At 40.2% G+C, this 26,854-nt stretch overlaps 1 long non-coding RNA gene across 1 annotated transcript; it reads right to left on the reverse strand.

The window, feature by feature from the left end:
* Positions 1–2: 2 nt before the first annotated feature.
* LOC123018490 lies at positions 3–25,982 on the reverse strand. Its single transcript, XR_006413786.1, has 2 exons — positions 25,817–25,982; positions 3–309 (listed from the first exon to the last, which is right to left on the reverse strand). It is a non-coding gene; the product is annotated as an uncharacterized LOC123018490 (long non-coding RNA).
* Positions 25,983–26,854: the final 872 nt, after the last annotated feature.

Consider the following 26,854-nt stretch of genomic DNA (forward strand, 5'->3'; position numbering starts at 1 on the left):
TAAAAAAAAAAAAAAATAAACACCACTCACACACTGATTTTTTAAACTGCTATATTTCCACTGCAAATACACAGCATATTACTCAGCTGTGTTATTAATAATCTCTAAAACTTTCTCAGCAGTGGATTGGTATAGAATAAAAATACCTGTAGAGTACTTATTTGGAAAAGCACAGCATTCAGACTTCTTCTTCTCTCCAATAGGTTAATGTTTCCATCATGGAATACATTTATATCTCGCAAACATATCTTAGAAGATGGGTTGGGAAAGGTAATTACTTCTTAGCTCATTCCACATCCAGCGAGTTTCCTGCAAGGTAAAACACAAAACCATACTTGAAATAATACTACATATAAACTGCTAACTTATAATTAAATAGCTTGAACTGCACTAACAGACTGTTAATAAAATACAGGACAATTTAAAATACTTTTAATTTCTGGCTATAATTTTTAAACTCTTCTCCCTTCAAATTTCTTAAGTGATTAAAGGCACATGGGATGCATAGGTATCCACCTCTACTATCCAACTCAGTAAGTACACCTTATTTTTCAGTCAAGATCCAGATAGGTTCTGTCCCAAGCCGGTGTTACAGTATCATTAAGAAGCTTCAGTTTCCACCAATCAATCCTTTCTCCAAGGTTTCCAATGTTAGAGAACCTTCCCCATGCTATATTTCTGAGGCAAAGGAAAGCAAAGCAAAAGGGAATCAAAACACTATTGGCCAAAACTCTGTTAAGGGTGGGACATTGGGTGAAAAAGAAACCTTTATCTTTCACTATCATTTAAACACATGAAAACTATTGTTTCAGACCAGATAGGGCAATATCAATTTAACTATGGATACATTCAGAGTTTTATCATACAAACATTCTGCCCTATTCATTTCATGTGTTTAAAAAGTGAAACTATTTAAGATGGCAAAATCTGGGATTTCTGATTTGCAGTCTTCCGAAGTACAATCCTATACATTTCTGCTCAGGAATAAACTTCACTGTGGTGAACAACATTGTTAAGTCAATATAGGATTGCAGGTTTTACCTGTAAGTATAATACATGGTTGCCATCCCCAAATTGACAGAGTTTATTTAGGTTGATTGTTACAATCCTATCTGCTTTCAGCAAAGGTTCTGTTCATTTAATGTAACACAGTGGTCTCCTAATCCTATGTATTGAGCTTCCTGACAAATACTTAAAATCGGGCAGAACCATAACCATTTTTTTTTTCCTGAAGAAAAGTTAAATTCTGTTGACAGCTACTATGCTTTAGCATTTGCTACAGTCTCGCTCCAGGACCATCCAGTGTTTCCCATCTTCCAAACAGCACTTGAAGCATATACTGCCAAGAACAACATTGCTTATCGTTTCAATTTATGTGTTATTTCTTGACCTCTTGAATTCCAAGCATTATTTTAGCAGTATTATGCTGCAATATTTCTGCAGATATTTTAAGTTTGCTTAATTACTTTACTTACTGCTTCACAGAAATCCTCCAGCAAATATTAGTACAAATATTTACATTATAAATGATAACACATGAATACTGACAGCCTGTCAGGATGCTTCATTGTTAATTGTTTCTGCTGCATGACCTCTTGATCTAATGTGATTTGTCATGCTGAATCTGTTTCCTCCCTATCTTACTCTGCTGTTCTGATGCATGGAAACCATTACATTTCTGATGGATCAAAATAATCCTTTTTGTTACTAATTTACTGGCTTAGTTAATGGTATTAATAAATGTCACCTTTGCTTGCATATCAAGTAGCATTTATTTGTTACGTAGTTGCCACACTGTTGTTGGTCAGTCGCAAAGTCGTGCCCAACTCTTCCTGACCCCATGGACAACATTCCTCCAGGTTTTCCTGTCCTCCACCATCTCCCAAAGTACACCCAAGCCCATACCCAGCTCTACAGTGATCCCATCCAGCCACCTCAACCTCTGCCGTCCCCTTCTCCTTTTGCCTTCAATCATTCCCAGCAGTTCTGTCCATGAGGATTTAATGGCGAAGATACTGGAGCGGGTTGCCATTGCCTTCTCCAGTGGATCACCTTTTGTCAGAGCTCTCTGCTATGACCCATCTGTTTTGGGTGCCCCTGCACAGCATAGCTCACACCTTCATTGCACTACACAAGCCCCTTAACTGAAGCAAGGCAGTGACCCGTGAAGGGGGTATACTATTTACATCTGGACAAATCCAAATTATATCATCAGAATCCATCAATGTAAGATCTTATTTATTTATTGGGGCATTTCTATCTCGTCCTATACAAAAGTCTCAGTACAGTGATACAATACAGTACAATGGGAGCACACAAAAACAGAGTATAAATAAAACATTAAAAACAACAATTAATCTTACAGTGCCAGGAAAATAAAAAGATTTTACCTGACACTGAAATGAATAAAGCATCAGCACCAGACACACCTTTCTGAGAAGCAGGTTTCAGAACCGAGGTGCTACCACAGAAAAGGTCCTTCTCTGAGTAGCCACTCTTCTGATTTCCTTCAAAGAGGGCTCCCAAAGTAGGACCTCAGACAGGAATCTTAGGTGATGCGCATGTATGTATTGAAGGAGGCAGTTCTTCCTATACCCGGGCCCTAAACCATTTTATACGTCATTGTTAACACCTTAAATTGGGCTCAAATTTCAGTTGGTAGCCAGTGTAGATGATGCAGGACTGGGGTTATATGAGAATGTCTACCGGTCTCTGTCAAAAGCCTGGCTGCTTTGTTGCAGACCAGCTGAGGTATCTAGAACAGCTTCAAAGGCAGCCCCACGTAGAGCGCATTACAATAGTCCAATCAGGAGGTTACCAGAGCATGGGTCACTGTTGTTAGTCTCTGCTCATCTATGGACCAGCTGGTTGATGGACCAGCCAAAGCTGGTGGAAAGTGGTCCACACAAAAGCAGGGTTGAGGAGCACTCCCAAGCTATGCACTCTGTCGCTTATGTGCAACCAGAACAAGGTGAAAATCACTCACTTGGAAAGCTGAGCCACCCACCAACAGAACTTCTGTCTTATGTGGATTAAATCTCAATTTACTGGCCCTCATCCAGCCCATCACTCCAGCCAGACACTAGTTCAGGACAGTCACTGCCTCACCTGGATTGGATGTAAAAGAGAGGCAGACCATCTGTGTACTGTTGACTCCTCTGCCCAAACCTTTGCATGGGTTTTATACAGCAGTTTAATATAGATGTTAAACAGCAAGGGGGATAAAATGCAACCATGCAAGACTTCATGGCATAACCACCATGGCACAGAGCCATAATCCCTCAACACCACCGTCTGGAATCAGACAGACAAGTACGAATGGAACCACTCTCCCGGCACAGGTCATTATACAGGGCATTCAAGGCAGCTTTGGTCACAAAACCAGGCTTGAAGCCAGAATGGAATGGGTCCAGATGGTCAGTTTCCTCCAAGAGAGCCTGGAGTTGCCTGGCAACCACCTGCTCGAGCACCTTGCCCAAGAACAGGATATTAGCCACCAATCTATAATTGATGGAAACTTCTGGGCTCAGGTTTATCTTCTTTAGGTGAACCCAATCTTCCCTCAGAGAGGTGTTAACTTCCTGGACCAAAGTACATATCACATTCTTGGCTTTGGTGAGCAGCCATGAAGGGCAAGGGTTGAATAAACAGGTGGTGGGATAGGCTTGTCCAAACACCTTGTCCACACCCTCAGGCCACAATAATTGAAACCTATCGAACAAAGATGGACCAGACGGCACTCTGGACACCTCGTATTCAAGGACCATATCAACTGTGGAGGACCATTCAAGTTCATGGTGGGGGCAATGCAAAAATGTAGACAATTCAACATATGTATAATGTAACCTTGCTAGTAAACCTGACTTTTAAGGAGATACATGTGTCCCCTCTGCTTGTGAAGAATGCATCCCACCTTTTGCTGCCCAACAGTCTGGTGTCGTAGCTCTGTGAATACTGAAGAAGAAAGGAAACAGTCCTTGTTATAGCAGGGCAGGCAACCAGAACTTTTGAACTAGAACTCCCATAAACCTGGCTATGGGGGCTAGAGCTTGGCAAGAGTTATAATAGAAAACATCTGGGGAATACAATGTTGTCTAATATTGTTGTGTGGTGATCTGCATGTGAGTACTGCAATGGAGTGAATGTAACCAGTGAGAGGATGATTGACATTAGCAGTTACAGTATAAAAATAGAACAGTGATATTCATAAATGAAAAACTGAATCTGAACAGGGTACACATGTGAGAAAAGGGAGTCTCTATAGTTTTAAAGAGTACTACAGTGACTAACTTTAGTTTGTTTGCAAATTAACTTAATTCCTTTGATGCTCCATAGCAGCTACAGAGCAGCAAAAGGATCAAATTTAACTTTGAGCCCTGTGTAGCCAGTTTAGACCTATTCGCCCCCTCCATTTTTAAAAGCTTCCTTTTCGTTCTTATGGTAACTGTAATGGATTTATAATATTAGAGGTTTTTAAAAATAATATCTCAGGTCTTTTAATATTTTACACATTTAAGTTCCTTGCAGTGCAATTCTATATATTTCTGCTCAGAAATCAGCCCCAGTAAATAAAGGGCTCCATCCCAAGAGCTGTAGTATCTATGAGTGAAATTAGGATTCCAGTATGTTGGTGATTTCCATATCATGATAAATCTGGCCGAGGTGACTTATCTGGCCAGGGCGACTTATTTTATATTGTTATTTCTTGTATTTTAACCTAATGTTGTGAGCCGCCCCGAGGCTTTGGCGAATGGGGTGGCATAGAAATGTTTTAATAAATAAATGAATGAATGAATGAATGAATGAATGAATGAATGATAACCCATCATGAACAGTCAGCCATGGAGGGTTACCATGTCCTCTGAACTCAGTACATTTTTCCTTTTCAAAGCAACTACTGCAGTAACCACAGCTCCATTTCAATTTTTTAAAAATTGCATGTTATTTTATTTTCTTACTGTCAGTCTTGTACTGTCAGTCTTGATTCACACTTGCTAGGGATTTCACACTAAATTCACCCATGTTCTACCATGTTCTACTCTACCATGATCCACAAAAAGAAACAATTAAAAGTGGAGGGAGCCAATTGTAGCAAACTGCCACCTGGGATTCCCCACTCTCATAGCCAACTGGGCTATAACCTCCACCCAGACCCTCCCTGCTCCTGTACTCCAGACCAGGCACTGGATTTAGATAACAACAGTCCAAGTGTTGGGGAAATGGAACTTATTAAAAGGTTAAAAGATAGGGTTGGAGGGTACTAAAACACACAAGGCACAGAATACAGAAAAGGGAAGGGGGATTTGGAAAGCAGCATTGATCCTCTCTACAACCAATCAAAGCCCCCAAGACCCCATGGCCTGGTTGGCCTCCTTGGACACAAAATAGCAAAGCTTCACCTAGCCTAGCTATACACTCCAATACTATACCAGTTGTAGAGATCAATGACACAGGGTAGCAAAGAGTCTAGCGGCAAAGAGCAGAGCCTCTCTTCAAAGAGGTACCCTGAGCCACTTCAGGCTCTCCCTCTTTTATTCTCCCAGCCCCAACCAGATAGCTCATGGGGTGAAAGCATGTGATGGATCCCAGGTGAGGAACATTTGCCCTTTTTGCCCCAATTTCCTGTCCTGTTCTTGGGAGCATGAATTCTTCTGTCCTTGGATATAATTTACAGTATCTCTCCCTTCTGCATACCAAGAGCCTATCCAGTTCTCCCATGTCCTTGGGTGCCAGTATCTCACTGAGCAAACACCTGGCAACTGTAACAATTTGGCCTTCTTGTCAGTTAATTCTTCCTCCCAAAGTAAAGCCTTCAGCCAGTTCACATTACACTAATATTTCCTTTTTCTCAACTGCAGTGCTCACTATGGCAGTTGAAGAAGAACTGGGGTCCCAGTGGAAGCCCCTCTCCACACACTGGGTGGACCTAGGGCAGGGGTCTCAAACTCGCGGCCCGCGGGCCAATTGCCGGGACGGGTGGGGCACGGGGGAGGGGCCCTGCGGCCTTCAAAGCACCAGCAGCACCCGGGCCGGCCGCGGGATGAGCGGCCCACCCCCACCGCGGTGGTGGAATACTTGATGCGGCCCAACCTCACCCAGACTCTACTTCCAGCAGCCCCCAGGTAAGCTGAGTTTGAGACCCCTGACCTAGGGGCTGGGCTCCCACCAAATAATAGTTAATCAGCTTTTGAATCTTCCCAAAACAGTTCCGTGCATGTGCACAGAATCCTTACGTGTGATGCATAAGAAAAAAAGAAAAAAAAAACACCAAAACAAAACCAGGCAGCCTTTTACATGGCTTCTTTTGGTTCTTACCCGGTCTGCAGGAGTAGACTGCTGCCAATCCTGTGAGTACCTGCAAGTCCAGTGCTAATCCTACATCTGTTTGCAAGGCAAAACAGGCTTGCCAGAGAATGGCTGCAGCACTTGAAAGGACATCCTGAAAGTGCCCAAGCAGATTGTTTCCCACAAATGGTACTCACTACTTGCACAATTAGGATTTAGCAGTTTCTTTAGGAAGCTCCAAAACAAGTGGAAACACTAATTTCTGGGTTGGAACAGATCAAAAGACGCCCCCCCCCCCACTTATGTGAGCCTCGCCTACCTGTATGGTTCCAAAAATAAAGAACCAGTTGCTTATTCCCAGTTTTGGAAGAACTGAAGGAAGAACTAAACTGCTATTGTGCAAGTAAGTGCTGTTTGAAAAACAGAAATCAGTAGTGCCTTCTGTTCATACAGTGGCCTGCTTGGATGCCACCTAAATTATTTAAAAAATGAAATTAAAATAAAGTATTGGTCCATAATTATTTAAGAAAAAAGAGAAATCAAAATAGAAGTTTAAAGGCAAACTTAGCAAATTCTTCAAGCATCACAGTTTCATGGATTTTTTTCAGATAATGCAAGAAGTGAAGGTAGCTGTTTTGCCCAAAAGAAAAGGTCCAAAATAATGTTTCCAAAATCCAATTCATCCTAGTTACTTTATTAGGCCAAATGTTGCGCAAGCCTTCAAGTTCTCCAGAACTTTTAATTGATCAGGGGTCAAACAAAGCAAAAAGTAGGCAGAGGAGTGGTTGATGTTCAAACCAATGAATCTTGTGTTCTAGTCTTTAGATGGAAAGTGGGAAGAAGCCATAGACATTCAAGTTGGGCTTTCAGATATGGCAGGGATGGGGAACCTCAGTCCTGAGAGCCAAACTCAGTCTTAGTGTCCCAATCTAGCCTTCCCCAGATGGCAGTATTTTCCACCGTCCCATCCCCTTTCTCTCAGCTACCAAACATTTTGTCTCATCCTCCCCCCCTCCCACATTTAGACAGGTTGAAAGACTGTTAAATTTAAAGACCTTTAAACTTTTGCCTTTGACCCACCCTCCACTGGAACACAGCCCCCAAGAGCTTCTCCGAAGTGGAATTTGATTTTCAGGCAAAGAGGTCCTTCACCCCTGAAATACAGCCCTGGATTTGCCTAAGGATACAATTTTTGAGAAATAGTTGAATTTTATATTTTCAAAATTAAGAGCTTAATCACTGTATTAAAATAACAGATGATCAACCAAGAGGGATGCCAACCCTGTTCATTAACCTCTGATAGTGTTTTCTGTTTTGTTTCTATTGTGTGTAACTTATAGGAGAAATAGTATCTGAATTATATTTATTATTTTAAAAAGTATTCATTGAACACTCAAACCCATCCCAAAAGATCCACTGGACATTCAGAATGGCAACAAGCTAAAATGAAGGAGTGCACAACACTACTCCACAAAGTACTGCTGGGGTTTTTAATACCTATTGACAATTTTACTTCTCAAGCAACCAGTTCCTCTAGCTACAGCCATACCTCAGAATTCACAGCACAACAAAATGCAGATTGTTTGCCCTTTGAACCATTAGTAAGAGAAAGGGGCTTTAACTAAACATTTTCTCAGCTTTTAAAATTGGCAGTCTGCTCTTTTAGTTATAAAAATGGTTGAAAGTTTAAGCAGTAGATGACATTTTTTAGGATGTAATCGTAAATACACAATGGTATTTGCAGTGAGCCTTACATTCAAGTAAGCATGCATTGGGAGGATTGTGCTATTAATTCTAAATAGTATATTCTAAAGAATCCTTGTTGCAAGATGTTAATACCCTCAATAGACACCAGAGATTTCTGAGTGTATAGACAATATAAAGGGGAGGAGTAGGACAAAACTCCAATCCCTAAAATAGAACTGTAGAAAAGGGAAACCTTGCAGTTGATTAGCTGGTGTTATACAGGAATGGTAGATGATAAACTGTAGACCAACTTCTGGAAAGGCAGAATCTAGGATATTAAATGTCACAGGTCTATTGATAGAGTTGAATTGCTGCTTGCATGGCAGCATACTGAAGCACTTAAGTCCTAAGGAGAGCAATGAAAACAGTTTGAAAACACGTTGTGTTTATATTAAGTCCCATTGAAACCAACAAGTTCAACTAAGTATGGATCTAAACCATTAAATTTAAATAATTCAATTTAAACCATTAAATTTTTTTGATGGGGGGGGGGAGGAGGCACAAAAAACAAAGCTGAGTTCTGAGGAGCTCCAGGCAATTTAACCATAGAGGTCAGCAGGCAGAGCCAGTATGGGAGGGAAGGGCAGGTCCTTTCTCTGAACAAGTAATATTCGACACTGCCTACATGCTCTAACCCCTTCACGGATCACTGCCTTGTCGTGGTGAAGGGGCTTGTGTAGCACAATGAAGCTATGAGCGATGCCGTGCAGGGGCACCCAAGATGGACAGGTCATAGCAGAGAGCTCTGACAAAAGTTGATCCACCGGAGAAGGAAATGGCAACCCACTCCAGTATCCTTGCCCTGAAAACCCCATGAACAGTACCAAAAGGCAAAAAGATATGACGCCGGAAGATGAGCCCCTCAGATTGGAAGGTGTCCAATATGCTACTGGGGAAGAGCAGAGGGCTAGTACTAGTAGCGCCAGAAAGAATGAAGCGACTGGGTCAAAGCCGAAAGGACACTCAGTTTTGGATGTACATTGTATCTGGTAGTGAAAGGGAAGTCCGATGCTGTAAAGATCTATACTCCATAGGAAGCTGGAATGTAAGATCTATGAATCAAGGTAAGCTGGACATGGTCAAACAAGAGATGACAAGACTGAAAATCGACATCTTAGGAATCAGTGAACTAAAATGGACAGGTATACTACTGTGGGCAAGAATCCCTCAGAAGAAATGGAATAGCCTTCATAGTCAATAAAAGAGTAGGAAAAGCAGTAGTGGGATACAATCTCCAAAATGACAGAATGATCTCAGTTCCATTCAATATCAGTAGTCCAGGTCTATACCCCAACCACTGATGCTGAAGAGGATGAAGTTTACCGGTTCTGTGAAGGCCTACAACACCTTCTAGAATTAACACCAAAAAATGATGTCCTTATCATCATGGGGGACTGGAATGCTAAAGTAGGAAGCCAAAAGATAACCGGAATAACAGGCAAGTTTGACCTTGGAGTACAAAATGAAGCAGGGCACAGGCTGGTAGAATTTTGTCAAGAGAATACGATGCTCATAACAAACACTCTATTCCAACAACCCAAGAGATGACTCTACACATGGACATCACCAGACGGTCAACACAGAAATCAGATTGACTATGTACTCTGCAGCCAAAGATGGAGAACCTCTATACAGTCAGTAAAAACAAGACCAGGAGCTGATGGTGGCTAGATCATGAGCTTCCTGTTGCAAAATTTAGGTTTAAATTGAAGAAAGTAAGGAAAAGCACTAGGCCACGCAGGTATGACCTAAATATCATCATATTCCTGATGAATTTACAGTAGAGGTGACAATGCTGGGAAAAACTGACAGCAAAAGAAGAAGGGGGCGGCAAAGAATGAGGTGGCTAGATGGAGTCACTGAAGCAGTCGGTGTGAGCTTAAGTGGGCTCCGAGGGATGGAGGAGGACAGGAAGGCCTGGGGGAATGTTGTTCATGGGGTCACGATAGATCGGATGCAGCTTCGCAACTAACAACAAGAACAACATGCTCCAAAGGAATGTGCCATCCCAAAGTCAAGGAATGCCATCTGTAAGTTTCTTCAGTTCAAGTTCAATCACTTGTCTTCAAAACTGTTTCCATATTTGTTAACAAATATTAGTTCAACTGCATTCTGCTACTGAGAATAGTTAATACACATTTTCAGGGTGACAAAAGCACACTCTGGATCATTATAAAAAAATAAAAAATAAAACTGACAATGCCATAATGCATATAGAAACCAATGGGCTATTCCCAACCCTGGTAGTCTGCCAGTGGACCTGAATCATTATCCCTTCCTCTCTCCGGGATTTCCATAGATGTTGTTCCATTTGCTTGAAAGGGCCCTCTGGGGCAGATCTGCATTCCAGCAGAGTAGAAGACAGGAATGCAGTGGAGAGAAAGAGGAAATTCACTAGCTCAATACTGGATTTAAGCCTTTGATGTAACCACCCACTGAATACTATGTATAGTTCCAGTTAACCCAAACTATAGTAGTCATGTTCAGTTTGTGAGCTTGCCAAACTCTGGCCAGCACAAATTTGTGCTCACAGGCCTAAAAATTTTAGGAGGATGAAAGACAAGTGCTTCTGTTTCAAGTCCTTCCCTCAAGAATAAACAGAGCCCCTGTGGAATAAATGGATTTTTCATATGAATATAATTTTTTCATTTATTAAGGCATGCAATTAAATAGCATTTGCAAGAATAAAAGAAAGAAATGAAGGGCAGGCCAGAGTCTCTCCCACCCCCAGATGGGCTTAGGAAGAAGGCAGTTCCATGACATGACCATGAAGGACAACACTGTGTTAGTGTTTGTTTACATTTCTGTAAAGAGTGATAAAGGGGTAGTTGATTTTTTCCTCAGGGCTCCATTTTGCCTACTTCTTGCATGGAGAGCTTTTTCTGCAGAATAAAGCTATTTCTACCTCACACCCCTGGAGTGCTTGACTGGCTCTTGTGCACACCAGCACCAAATCCCACTTTTGTGGACAACAGAAATATGTGCAAAATTATGCAGAAACAGCAACTGTGCTATGAAAAGAAGATAATTAGCACTATTTATAAGGTGAGCTCCCGTTCAATCATTATACTCATTTTAATTGTTTCTACTGAATTCTGGCAAAAAACACAGCACAATAAACTTGGTAGTCCAATTCTTTGGATTCATTTAAAGAAATGCAATCAATTAGCTATCTGCTATTTAATCAATTGAGCTTAAATACTTACATATTCCCCAAACCTTAATGATAACACCTTTTTGAAATACTTTTTGAGTATTTTTGAGCAGCAATAACATTCAATATGTTCTTATATTCCTTTAAAAACAACACACTAGAACTAAAATAGCTCCAAATATAAAGTATGTCCTTATATTCACCTCCCCATTAATCAATATTTGTGTTTAAGAATCAAAGCCCAATTAATAATCTACCTATTAAAGTTTTTCAGTTTTACAGCCATTGAGGTATAACCGCAGAAGACTAAAATATAACAAAAACTATAATGTCACTTTGGCAACACAAAAAGATTTTAACGATACAAACATCTGTTATAGTACAGAGTTATTTTTTTCTATATCTGTTAGTGTCATCTTAAGTTGAGATATTATGAGAGCATATGTATACATCTCTCACCTGTTCTAAAGATCTTCTGATCAAAATGGTGAAACTGCATTGATTACTAAACTAGTTCCTTGCAATGAATACACAACACAAACAGGTCTTTTTAAATGCATAAATTAAACATGTAGATTAAAATCATGCTTGGTAAAAATCATTGCACCCAAGCTTTTATTTTCAGGACTATGATGTCAAAATGCTATGATAAATAATTGGTGTTTTTTTTCTCCTTTGTGGGTGATATAAGGGAAAAAGAGAGATCCTTTTTTCTTTATCTTAAAAATGAATGATCAAAAGCTAAGTTGCATGACTCTTTTGTCTTTGAATTGCTATACTAGAAAATGACTATTATGGGAGTAGGAGGAGCTGTACTAAATAGATTTTTTTTTACAAGCGAGATATATTAAAGATTGTAAGGAGCTGGACTCTTATAAGGAGTTAATTGTATCTGATTAAGTGAAGCATAAGCTAGATGAAACTTTAATAAATTAGCTTAAAGAAAATTTGTTTAAAAGATATTATAGATAATTGTTGTCATCGAATAGATTAGATGTCCTTAAAGATGCTAAATGGATATTTGACACGTGAACATAAATTGGGTTAAAAGTCTTTAGTTCTTTTTTAAGCTTGGAACTTTTCTTCTCTTTCACTTTCCTTTTTAGTGGATATTTTTTATTTATTTATTTATTTTTCGATTTATATCCTGCCTTTTTACTACAAAGGGCTCAAGGCAGCTTACATCTCCTCCTCCATCTTATCCCCACAACAACAACCCTGTGAGTATATTAGACTGGAATACTAGTAAGCAAAAAATGTATTTGATCATATCTGTAACTATTATAATGAGTTTATCTGTTTAATATTAGAAAAATGAAAAGATCTGGAATTGTGTAGAGTTGGTTAGATTGAAGTTACTATCAAAGAAGAAAGAAGATATTGACTTTTATCAAATTTGGACAGTCTTTGTTTAATATTGGTCAAGGAAAACGGGACTCTGTAAGAAATGGATGGACTGACCTTACCGCAGAAGGAGAAAGAAGATAGTGACTTCTATCAAATTTGGAATTTTTTTTTTTTTTTTACTGGCTGGAGAAAAGGGACTTGGTTTAGATCTAAAAATGTTTTTTTAAGATTCTATAAATGGATCTGAATACGATTACAGAATGTTAAAAGATACGTAGTAAGGGGCTGACTCAATAGTTCCAATGTTTGTGATGATTGATATTTTTAGTACTGTTTTAAAAAATTTAATAAAAAAAAGTAACTGGAAAAAAATGCTATGATAAATAATTGGGGGTGGGGTGGGAATGAAATTGACTTTGAACACTTCTGCATGTAGCATAAATCACTTAAACAGAAAAAAAGGGAAATTGCAAGATTGTGTACAACCAAACGGCATACTGCAATCATAATACTGAGCATGCTTACACAACTAAGAAGTGTTTATACCTGCTATTACAACATCACCTCGTCCAAGTGCAAACATGTGTCAGGTGTGACAGGTGATAAATAGGTGGGGTTAGCAGAAGTAGGTGGAATTCTGATAACAGGTATGCCTGTTTTCATTAGTGAACTGACTGGATCTACATGTGCATTATGAATACAGAATGGTTTGACAGTGCTAAACAATATCACCTTCTGTAGCTTTGTCAGATTGCTGTGGGTTGAAAAACATGGGGTAAAGGGACATACAAGTCCACTACAAGTGCTTTCAATTCATGATTGTTTACTTTGTGACCACCAACAAAAATATTTTTAAACAGGGTAAAGAGTGTGGATTCTGCATTATTACATTCTGAATGTTACACAAGAATAATTCAACTGTGGTAAAAAATAAAAATAAACTTTGGGTCTATTATAGAAGTGCTTAAGCACTACAACATAAGAGATCAATCACATCATACTGCACTTATGCAGCAAATAAAGCTGATTTTTCTGAGCCATTCAGGTAAAAGACGATCCATTTACTTTAATATGGTCAGGACTGGCTGATTTTTTTCTAAACATGGCATGACAAATAATATTTGTTCAGCAAACTGTGCTTACTTTGGCTTTGCAATTATATCAGTTTCTGGGAGGAAATCCACCCCAACATCTGACTCATTCAGACTGTGAAATCATTTGAGCAATCTGTTACATTAAAACAGGAAAACACATGGCTAAAACTGAAAATATACTATTTCCATCTTGTTGGATGGTATTTTCTGGCTACTCACCAAGAGGAATAATTGTCACTTATCCCTTTCATTCTTTAATTTTCTTTCTTTCAGGCATATTATTGTGTACTTGCCACAAACATATAAGTACAATTTATAAAAGTTAGAGTATAATCCAACAGAAAGAGGGCTCCAATCTGGAAACCCATATTTTATCCAAAGCCTTCCCAGCAAGAGCCAGGTACGATGAGGATAAGATGTAGGCTTTTACAGCATCTACTTTTTCCACTGAATCTTTTTCAGGTAGACAGGCCTCTCAGCTGTCTAATAACTTAACAATTAGTGGCCAGCAGTGCTTGGAGTACTGCAATGCACTGTACATGGGGCTGCCTTCGAAGATGGTCCACACATTGCAACTTATCGAAAATTGGGCAGCATGCCTGCTGACTAGGATCAGCGTTCATGAGCATATCACTCCAGTCCTACACAGGACTGGTTGTCATCTGGACCCAATTCAAACTGCTGGTTGTCATCCCGGACCAATTCAAAGTGCTCATGATAACATATAAAGCCCTAAACAGTTTGGGGCCAAGTTATCTGAGGGAGCACTTTTCTCCACATGTACCAGCCCATTCACTATGGTCTTCATCTGAAACCCTCCTCCATGTTCCTCCCCCTAATGAACTGAGGGGGGAGTTTGCAAGGAGAAGAGCTTTCTCCAGCATAGCACCCCAACTTTAGAATTCTATTCCACTCAAGGTCCAGTTGGTGCCCACTCTTTTGGCCTTTGGGAGCCAGCTAAAGATTTATTTAACAGCCATTTTAATAGGTAAATTCTTTATATTTTAATAATGGTATCTTATGTTATGCTGCTGCCAATGTTATATGATTTTCAAAGTGAGATATTTACTTACCAATTTTAATAGTTTGCTCTAATTTTGGAGTTTTTATTTTTTTAAAAAATATTTTATTAATTCTATTTTCTCTACTTTGGCTCTGTTTAACTCTACATTTATTCACAAATTTTATTATTGGTCTTTTGTAGTTCTAAGTGTTATATTGTGCCTTGTATTGTTTTATGTTGTTCTGGCTTTTAACATGTAAGCTGCCCTGAGAACCTATGGCTATGGAGAGGGGGGTGGCATATAAACTGAATGAATAAATAGCCAGACTTGTACAAGTGCAGAGGTTCACACTTGCGCAGATCTGAATAAAAGAAGCCTCTTGAGGTCAATATCGGCTCATATTCAGACAGCTCCATAAAGCAGTGCTTGCAGAGTACGTGTGGCTCACCCACCTGTAGATGAGGCTGTTGATTGCTGTCACACTGGACTGGATAACAAACTGAAGCTCAATCCAGACAAGTTTGAGATTCTCTTAGCAGATAGTTCCTCTGACTAGACAGAGGGTGTTCAACCTGTTCTAGAGAGGGTTGCACTCATCCTGAAGCAGCAAGTTTATAGCTTGGAGATCTTCCTAAAGCCATCTTTTCACTTGAGACTCAGTGGCACAGAATGCCTTCTACCAGCTTTAGCTGGTGGCCCAGGTATGCCTATACAATGAACAGGAATAACCTGGTTTCAGTAATCTATGATCCTATAAACTCTAAATTAGATTATTGCAATGCACTTTATTGCAATGCAGTCCAGTCTCTTGGACTGCAAGGCTATCAAACCAGTCAGTCCTAGAGGAGATCAACCCTGACTGCTCTTTAGAAGGCCAGATACTGAAGATGAAACTCAAATACTTTGGCCACCTAATGAGAAGGAAGGACTCCCTGGAGAAGACTGGGAACAATTAATTAACGCTGGAAACAACTGACGGCAAAAGAAGAAGGCTTCAAGATTGTTCAGAAGATGCAGCCTGTGCAAAACATGGCAGCCAGATGAATATCCAGAACCAGAAGTTCTGAACAATAGTGATGATCCTGCATAATCCTGCTCTCTTCTGCTTGTGCTTAGGAAGTAAACTGAGCCAAAATGATATTTGTGAATGCTTGCAAATTCTAGCAGAATTCCTCTTGTACAACCTGGCAACCTTTCTCCACAGCACATGCAATACATACAAAGCCTAGAAGTCACATGGACTTCATGTGGTCTGGATTCCTGCTGGATGCCCACACAAACGCTCAACATGCACAGTGCCAAGTTGGACATAGGCCTATGAGAAAGTGGGCAAAGTCCAGGGAGCAGAGCCAAGGCAATCTGATAGATTTCTACCCGCAAAGGGGATTTTTCACATATCATTTATCTGAACATAAGCCAATTCTGTCCCACTTGCATTGGCTGCCTATATGCTTCTGAGCCTGATTTAAGGCACTGACTGTAATCTATAAAGCTTTACATGACTCAGAACCATAAGCTTTGACAAACTGCATCTTCTAGTTGCAATAAACCTGGATGCACCTGAGGCCTTCCTCCAAATGCTACCTCCAGAAGGCTTGGAGAATGGCCACAAGGACCTTCACAGTGGCAGACCTCCATCACTGAGGAATTACCTCCCCACCTGACATCAACAGTCTTCTTTTTGGTGCCAGTTTGAGACAGCCTTCTGTGCCAAGCAACTTAAAGACATCTATGGATATTTAATGACTTGATGGGGGAACCCATATCAGGTGTTTTTAAATATCTACTCTGTGGTTCTCAGAGGAATGCCTCAGATATTGATTGTAGTGCCTGGGCATATTGCAAATGGGAGAAGTGACTCATATCAAATAATGCTTAAGCTGTTACTTTTTAAATGTTATATTTTAGAAAATGTGTGATTCATTTATTGTATTATGGTTCTGTTTTAAGAACTGTTGTAAAGCATCCAAAGAACCTTGGCTATTGAGCAGTGTAAGAATAAAATTTAATCATCATCATCCAGGCTGCATTTAGTCAACACTGAAGCCAACCAACCATGGATGGCTACTTAACCACTTAACCACAATGGATTGTCCTGTTGTGCAAACCAGGTCATTGTACAAGAGCTGAGTAGCACCTTCAACTACAATCCTAGGTACACTTTGATTGCAAAAAGGCCCAATGAACTCAATGGAATTTACTCCTGAGTAAACATATATACTGTTAAAAGTTGTACTTAAAGTATTCTACAAATTTAAAATAATTACCATTATATGTTCATAAAAGTTTGCTTTTAAACACGGATTACCTTACCTAAGGGTCACATATGTTAGTAGAAGTGTAAAAACTAACTCAGCCTCCTGATCCAGATAGATCTCATTACTTTCTCTTAAGCTGTGTCAGAATCATTTACACAATGCTATTAATCAAATCTATTTCTAACACAATCTACATGCTTAGTTAACATAGCAACAGAACAGCTGATTACAAGGATATTACATACTACTAATGAAAATTTAAGCATACACACTTGGTAATATTAAGCAAAAACCTTTTCAGGAAAATACCTCAGCGCTACGTATCAGTAGTAGATAAATTGCAACCCCTAAGCCAAATATAGGCAATAGATGAGTGCCAGCTAGAGCACTTCTTACCTTTTGTCTTTCTCATATTAAATCAGCCATCTGTAAGGAGCTAATATTTTGAGAGTTAAGTTTATCAACATGTGGTATGGCCCTCAATTGATTAAATATGAAATACTAAGTCCCTTTACATTAAAATTGGAAAACTAGGTCAGTCAAAAATCCAATGTCATTAAGACATTTTTCAACTATGTAGCAATAAAACATAACTAAATTGAAGGTTTTATTTCCATATAAAAGAAAAAAAACTATAGCCTTTTCTTTCCAGCTTAACCCAGACACAGAAATAAAAGCAAGAATGACAAGAACATTGAATCCCAACAAATGCAAGTCACTGTATCTTTGTAGGAATGTAAAACTGGACATTCATAGGCAGTCATTCAGTACACCTGATTTCCTGTAGTTCAAACTAAAGTCCAAGCAGAAAATGATCTAAATATGATCTACAGATGCCACATAAAGAAGTTAGAATTGCACTCTTAATTAGCTGTGCCTGCTAGCTGAAGACTATTGGAAGTTGTTCAGACAAAAAACAGATCCTACATGCATAGGATTGCACCTTTAGCCATTGAAATGCTGTATGGTAGTAAAATTCTGGGGGGTTTTCTAATTTACTTCAGTTATATTTTTGTTGTCCACTATAGTAGGAATGAAGACAAACTGTATGGGGGGGGGGGACAGGAGGATAGCACTGCTATTATCTAAAACATCAATCAGCCAAGTCCCACTGCATTAAGCAAGGTCACATGCAACTGGAGAGTCATCTGTTGAAGATCCATGCTATTATTAGATGCAAGTTATGCAACACTTGTGCTCTCTAGTAGAATTAAGACATTCTTCCAAAATAATTGCTCTAAATACTATTCACATATTCACCCCTAAGTCACTATTGGAATAATTTGTGTTTTACTATCAAGATAACACACTTGAATGTCAACTTGATCCATTAAATTCCTGATCAATAACTCAGTTAAAGCACATAAGCTCGGAGCCTTACATGTTAGCTTAAGGACAGTCACTGAAGGGAAGTTTCCCATCTCTGGCCACCCAGAACTTGACCCTCACAGTTCTGGGGGAGGGGGTTATCCTCCAGAGAGGCTGTTCAACTGCCACCTTCCTAAAGCTGAAGTGTTGAACTCCATGACACTGCCATATTGCAATTCCCATCCATAAGGGTGCCTGGTTCCACTTTCCCAGGCAGTGGTGCTCAGTGACAGAAAACAGCTATAAAACCTATCACTGCCAAAACAAATCAAAATTTTGGCATTAATGCACACCTTTTAAAGTCACAGAATTCTATTGATAATACAATTATCCTGCCACTAAGACCTCCTGCAGATAGTGTGGTAATGTGGACTATACCATTTCAGACTAGAAGCAGGTGATGTCATTTTTAAATATTCCTCCACATAAAAGCCCATCAGTAAATCAAGGTGATTGCACAATAAAAGCCTGGAACTGGATCCAACAGCATCATATTGCCAGTGAAAGAAACACAAACCCTGCAAACCACGTATCTTTAGAAAGTCACTCAAGCCTCCAGAGCAATCTGGAGGGCACATGGGGGAGGGGGAAGAGGATGGGTAAGTTTAATTCCATCAGCAATATCTGCTCCACCTAGAATGATGATGCTGAATCTTTGTCTGAAAGCACCCTTATTCATTACAGTAATGAACAGCATAATTTGCATCCATGGCATGCATAATTGCCTAGCTTTTTCTGAATTGCAGCCACATAAGAAAACACATTTGATGGAACAACATCTTTCTACTGAAGTTACATGATTTTCAGCACTATGCCCAATAGAGCATGAAGGTGAACAATCAACAGAATGGTTTTTTTAAAAAGTGCTAGTAGCAAAGTGTTTTCAGACATTTACAAAGTATCAAACCAATTATATTGCAGCAGCATCTTGTTTGTAAAAATAACACCTGTTACTCTGAAGCACTATTAAATAGAAGTTTGTTAGCAGGGCCATTTTTGCTTTAAGGATGAAAAACAGCACAACCCAAGATAAACTGGTATTTAAAAAGAGCAGTCCTATAAATATCCAGTTATGTTGTAACACAACAGGAAGAGTTACAATAATGGACAACATACAAACTATGACCATTAATTTTCCATATAGAAACATAAACCTACACAGACCCTAAGATCTTCAATGGAGGACCTTCTCCAAAAGTCACCTTTAAAGGAAGCAAGGAAGTTGATACATGGGGAAGGGCCTTTTCGGTAGTGGCACCCCATTTATGGAATCAACTCTCCAAGAAGGTATGCCTGGCACTGACTCTATACTTTTCAACATCAGATTAAAACCTTTTTATTCTCCTGTTATTTTCATTGTTGATTGAGATGCATTTTTCAATTGGTTTTTATTAGAATGACTGGCTGCAGTGGTTTTATATGTTCTCTATTCTGTGTTATGGTTGCTTAGTTTGTTTTGCTTGTATCCTTGTAGATGTTTTTGGTTATTGTTATGCTGTTTTAATGTTTGGCTATCTGAAAATGTGCAGAGGTATATCAAACAAACAAACATGGCTGGCTGGGGCAAGCTAGGAATTGCAGGGCATTTTTCCTATCAAAAAATGTCTAGGATTGTTTCCTTAGATGTGAACTTTACATAGTCCAAACATCTAAATTATAAAGGGAGCTTACTTTAGGGTCAGAAGTGCCATGTTGCTTCATTTTTTCCTGGCAGGACACCTATATCTATCTTTATTTATTTATTTATTAAAAGCTTTTGTATGCTGTCCTATTATACAAAAATCTCAGGACAATATTTAAAAGAACAATTAAAACAACGATTTCTAATAAATAAATTGAAACAGGAAAAAACAATAAATTACAAAACAAGCAGAGTAAATGAAGGTTAAAAGTTGTTAAATTTTAAAATACCATTTAAATAAAAAGGTTTTGGCCTGGCACCGAAAAGAATATAAACTTGGCGCCAGGCGTACCTCTCTGGAAAATACATTCCAGAGTCTGGGCGCCACAGCAGAGAAGGCCCTACTCCAAGTTGAAGGCCTTTTTCATCTCTCTTAGAGAGGGTTCCCGCAGCAGGGCTTCTTCTGCAGATCTTAAGGGGCATGAGGGCATATAAGGAAGGAGACATTCCTTCAGGTATCCTGGTCCCAAGCCATTTAGGGCTTTATAGGTCAAAACTAGCACCCCAAATTGGGCCCAAACTTCAACTGGAAGCCAGTGGAGCTGGTAGAGGACAGGCATTATGTGAGAGTAATGGCCGGTTCCCATCAGCAGCCTGGCTGCTCTATTCTGTACTAGTTGCAGTGTCCGGACCATTTTCAAGGGCAGCCCCACAGATAGCACGTCGCAGTAATCCAAGCAGGAAGTTACCAGAGCATGTATCACTGTTGGTAGGGAGTACTCATCCAGGTAAGGACGCACCAGATGGATGAGTCGGAGTTGTAGGAAAGCACTCCTTGCCGCCACTGCTGCCACCTGGAATTCCAGTGACAGCTCTGGGTCAAGGAGTACCCCCAAGCTGCAGACCCTGTCCTTTAGAGGGAGTGCTACCCCATCCAGAACTGGGTCAAAATGTACCTGGAGACCCGCACTGCCCACCAACAGGACTTCCATCTTATCTGGATTGAAGCTCAGTTTATTGGCCCTCATCCAGCCTATTACCTTGGCCAGGCACCCGTTCAGTACAGCCACGGCCTCACCTGGAGCATATGTAAATGAGAGGTAGTGAAACGGCAGTGAAAAGCATGGAAACCCAATACGTGCATTTGGGTTTCTATTCTTCTTACTGGTCCACTTCTGTTTCTTTAATATTAGTTTGAGGTGCAGAAATCAGAAGATGAAGCTGTTCACTGAACGTAAACAACTGTTCTCACTGTCCTGGTATTATTGTCCATCAACCTGCTCTAAAGCGCATGGGAACAAAAACCTGTGAATAAGTTGGCAACCTTAAACGCTCTCAGCAAAACGAGCTTTTCTTGCCTTTAACTGTTCAAAGAAAGGAGCTTGAGGTTCTTCTCAGGGAAAGTGCAGCAAGGCCACCCGCCTCGGCGAGAACGCAAAGAGCAGCGTGAATGAGAACCTCCCCTACAAACATCTTCCCGCCTTTGGGCTCCAAAAGGCACGTGAAAAACTGAGCGCAGGGTCGCCACTCCGCCCCAGGGAACGGGTCCGCCAGTGAGCAGGGCTCGCCACCGCAGTCGCTCTTGGACGAACGGCAGAAAATAATTCTCAAGTCCCTTGGGAAAAGAACTGTCAAAGTGGCTCACCTTCTCCGGGAAGTGGGGAGGGCCCTTCGCACTGCCAAACTCCTTTCGCAGTAGCTGCCTACCATTCCGCAGAAGCGGCTGTAAATAAACCCCCGTCCGGGCCTGGCTGCACCGGCTTCCCACCTTAATGAACAGAGAAAGGCAGAAGACTCCCGCTTTGCCCTCCGTGCCGCAGAGCTCTACTGAAGGGGGAGGGAAGCGCCGTCGCTCGGCTGGCTGAGGACAGGCGACTGGTCCGGCTCACAACGCCCTACTGGGCGGGAAAAAGCTCCGAGAAGTGAAGGGTTTAAAAGTTGTAGCAAGACGACATTGCGGAGGAGGTACGCCCCCATCTTCCTTCGACGCAACTACCTAACAAAGAAGCAGGGTCGAAGTTTCTAGATCGAGAGCCATTTCCTTGGCTATGGAGAAACAAAGTTAGAGAGGGAAAGGAGCATTTCCCTGGAAAAGAGAAACTAGTAGCTGTGGTTTTTACTAGTTTCGGAATACTTCCTGCTCCAACAGGAAGAAGCGAAAAACTAGGCCTTTTAGGCATCAGTTCTCCTATATTCCATTTTTGATCCTATGCATGTGTACACAAGAAAGCCCTATTTAGTTCAATGGGGGTTATGCCCAGGTACGGTGCAATACTGAACGCACTTGTTAGAGAGTAAACTCTGTTGAACTCAATGGGAGTTACTTTTGAGGAAAAGTAATTAGGATTGCACTAAATTTAAATGAAATGTGGAGTGTTCACATCTACCCCACTCAAACAGCAGGGCAAACAAAGGCAGAATATAAATGCAATGTGATAATTGACAGTAAAAACAGTCTTGCAGCACCTTAAGGGCTAACATACTTAGTGTGGCATAAACGTTAATTGATTACAGTCCACTTCAGCAGATGCATGAAGTATTATCCTCAGCTGGCAGACAGATCCTGTCACAACCACAGGAGTATAGAGAAATAGTGTAAACAATGGAATGAAATAATAATAATATAGGAGAGGTACACATTCTATGTAAAGCCAAAACATGCAAAATAAGTACAGTGACAATTCATAAGCGTCATAATCTTCATTGCTTGCTGTGCTAATGCAATAGTTGTTGTGGAAGAGGGAATAATTTTCCTAATTTAGATCTAAATGAATAGAATTAATCTTATGGATGAAATCTACGTCAAACATATATTGAAGTTCCCCTATTGAAGAATACTGGCTTTCATGTCAACACCAGAGTGTTCTTCTCTACTGTCTACACTTATTCTCTGTGAAGAATAAACTGTTAACCAATGTATCTATATCTGCCAAAGGACATCTGGAACAAGTGTGTGTTAGGAGAATAGGTGTAAATACACCAGTAAGTAGTGATGTTACATAATTCCAGAAAGGAAAGTTCTGCGTGTGAGCAAAATAAAGTCTTCTTGATCTTGTACAGCATATACATAAGGGATGAAGGAAAGTTCCCAAAATACAGAATTTGAGTAAAAGCTTAATATTTTTGGTTACGAATTCACATTTCTAAGAAAGCTCATTCCGAGGCACCTTTCATAGAAGAAACTTATTTAAGCACCGAGCTTACACCAACTACTGGTACAATCCAAGCTTTTTTTTTTGTACTAAGGAGATCTTGAAAAATTTCACATGTTTGTGCTTTCTTTGGTTGGCCTAATAAAGGTATTACACTAATGTGATTTCCAGAAATTCTCAGTCAACACACCTACCGTTGCTGTTGTTGCTTTGCTGTACAATTACTTTCCCAAAATTGGTACATATTCAGGAAACTAGAAAGGACAGAAACTTGTTCAGTTGTTTAGGATGCAATCTTACACATTTGACAGAATTAAGCCCTACAATTCCCAGTATCCCCCAGCCAGCCATGGTATCTGGGTAATACTGGGAATTGTAGAATTCTTCTTTAAATATTCATAACTTCACACCCTAACCCCTTAATATTTTGGGAGGGGAGGCATTAAGATCTTCCATCTCAGGTGCACAGGCAAAATGTATTCAGTTACCTGTGTTCAAAGGTGGAACATGCAGCTGCAAAGATAGTAACAACATTAACTTCAAATTGTCTGTATATACAAAGTTAATTATTTTTAACATGGCAACAAGAGTTTTGTGTAACACACAATCCAATCAGATATTAGTCATGCAGATATTCAATATTATGAGTGGAGCTGGGTGAATAATTGCCACTATTGGCCACATGCTTCAGCACTTTCAATCTGAATGAATTAACAGCAGGAGCATTATAAACTTAGATGTAGATCACCTTGTGATACACTACAGTCTATCTGGTATACTAATCAAGCAGTTAACTATACACAGATACAGTTATATACTTGAATTATGGGGGTAAGAGTTGCTTTAATGAGATCTGAAAGCTTGATGCCCTGACTCCCCTCCCCCATTTTATCTAAATTATTATTTCATCCATTTTTCCCCTCTCAGTGGCCTTATAAAAGTGTTCTATGTATGCACATGCATGAATGTGTGAGAGACCGAGAGATGCCTTTTCCCTGCACCTTGTAATTCAGGCACTGGTATGTCCCCTGTAAACTTTATTTTCTGTATGTGGATAACTAGCAGACTGGCAGAGAGGAGGCAAAACCACCAGATTCAGTCATTCACACAAACAATGAATGCCTGCACAAGGTTTTCAGTGTTGCAGGTAGTTCTTTCGTTAGAAAAATGCCTCTAATGGAGTTGTAACAGCAGACTTACCTACACATCCTTCAAAGAATTTCTAAGAATTTACTCATTCCATACTTACCTTGAGACTACAGGTAGCAGTTTGGCTTCAGGCTGATTTATCTATTTGTACCAGCTAGTATCTTTGTGTTTTTCCTTGAACACCAAGTAACAGGAACATTTCTGTGCAATTTTAACAAAGTTTGACATTCCATTGTGAATCTTGCTACTATGGGCCACAGGATTACCTGATTTGACTTAAAATTAAACTGCACAGATAACCTAAATGGAAAGCGCACCTTTCATCAGCAGGAGATAGTTCTAACAACAGTCATACCAAAAGAACTCACCCCAAGCTGTGTTCAGAGTCATCACAGAACACAGGAAAAGGTTAAAGTACTCATTATTATGGTGCCAGAGAACAATTCCACATCTGCTAAAAGGTGGCAAAAGTTTATCCATTCACAAGAATACATGAGACTTAGAGGGCCCTGAGCATTTATTCATATTAGTTGAATTCACTCTGAAATAAGTTGTCTTTTTCTGACATTGGCTTATTATTATTACATTTCTATACCGCCCATAGCTCAAGCTCTCTGGAAAGTTTACAGCAATAATCATAGAATCATATACTCAAGTCACCCATCCAGATTGTAACCAGGCCTGATCCTGCTTACCTTCCAAGATTAGACAGGATCAGGCACTTGAAGCTATACAGAAGCTATATTGACTTAGATCATAGCTCCGGAAAAAAGGTGTTCCAAAGGACTTCTTTCCTTAACCTAATACTTGGCCAAGGTCGAAGACACTCCATTCAGTGCTAACCCTAGGGAGAGCACCAAAATTAAGTTCAGATCCCTGACCCACTTACTACTGCACCCTCCATGTATAAAATAGAAGACACAGACACACTGGAAAAGAAAGACAGCGTTCCTTTCTTCAAGTTATGCACCTGCAAGTTGGTGGTGGCGATATGTGATTGCACAGCAGCAGGTCACGCAGCTACACAGCACATCCTCCAAACATTCCTTTTTATTCCATCCTGTCTGAAGTCCGCGCGCGCCCACACCCCTTCCCGGGCAGACAGCTGCGATCCTGTGCACACACAGGGACACTGCGAGGCTCAGTTTCCAGTAAGATTGCGCAGAACTGAGCTGCGTATCTGTAACCTTCGGTCATCTGGACAACCAATCATCTCTTCTAGCTTACAACGCATCTCGTTTGTGCGGAACACTACGAGAGACACTATGTTTTGTCCATCCTTATCTATAAAAATCCATTCTTCTAAGGTTTCAATCCCGGCATCTCTCCTCCCTGCTAGAAAAAAGTGTCAGGAATACTTCTGAAAAGGTTCCGTTGTGTATCTCGCAATTCACTACTTTTACCTTCTAGATCATACCAAGGATATTTCAAAGCGGATCGCTTAAAATCTGAGGGTCTCCCCCACCCCCGCCGTAATAAGCACGGTTATTTCTGTCACTCAGGCTCAATGCGTAGGTATTTCTGCTTCAAATACAAATCGACAATTGGAGAAAGGGAAGAATCTGGGTTTGTTTGCTTCGTTAAACAGAAAAGGCGGTTTTATTCTGCACAGAACTTCTCACATTATCTTTGTCTTACCTCCGAGGCACAGGAAGCTGCTTGCCTTTAAGTGGTAATTCCAAGTGCGTCCTTCTGAAGAAGCGATGGCTTCTTCACATCTTTGGAGCCAAGATACTGATCCCAAGCCATTGCGTCCTCGCTCGCATCCGTGCACACCTCGCTCAGCAGCAAAAGAGGATAATCTGCTGCCCTTGCTGCTTCTGAACGAGTTGGCTGTAAGCAAAAGAGGCGAGCCGTGTGTAGAGCGAGTCCCCCGCTGCTGCCTCACTACATTGGAATGTCTGAGCTAAGGGCTCAATAACCGAACTGAGCTGCAGCAGCAGCGCTCAAAACTTGTGGAGCTCTTAATTCAGTTCCGAGCCTTGCCAGCAGTTTTACACAAGGTGCCTTTTTTGCACCCTGCTTTCTCTGTCGAGTGAAAAAATGCAGGCTATCGCAGTGGAAACAATGGCTCGATTCAAGACTTTGTTCAGAAGTAGAGCACACAACCTCTGCATTGTACACTGCTGCCAACTAACTATGGGAAGAAAGGCAGTTAACTAAAAGGGCTTTTTGGGGGGGCAGAGGGGGGAGTTTGTGAAGTTTCCATCTGCTTAATGGAAACTACCATTTGACAGAACTAGGCATCTTTGCATTCAAACTATTCCTCTCATTCCCCAAAAGTGAAAGGAGAAAGGGGGAAAAGCTATCTTGTAAATATTTCTTGGAACCTGAATGAGAGGCAAAAGTTGGCTGCAGGCATAAGTAATTTTATTCTGGACTTGCATATAAAAAACAGCAATTCTCATAATTATGGCATGTTGGAAACCATATTCCAGTTGTGGGCTGTAAAACTTACAGTTAATTTACTGTATTCCCTTCCAGTATCAGGAACACGTCATCACCAAAGGAGGACTAAAGAAAAATCTGAATTTTTGAGGTTCACATTTTACTCTATACATTAGCTATATACAGAAAAATGTACTCATATCCTATGCACTATTTCTTTATTCAAAAGCCATCTAAGTATCTCTCTTATGGTATATTCTATACTATCAGTCGGATGAGGTTTTCTGT

Source organism: Varanus komodoensis, unplaced genomic scaffold, assembly GCF_004798865.1.
Source record: "Varanus komodoensis strain SLA01 unplaced genomic scaffold, ASM479886v1 scaffold11, whole genome shotgun sequence".
NCBI classification, from domain to species: Eukaryota; Metazoa; Chordata; class Lepidosauria; order Squamata; family Varanidae; genus Varanus; species Varanus komodoensis.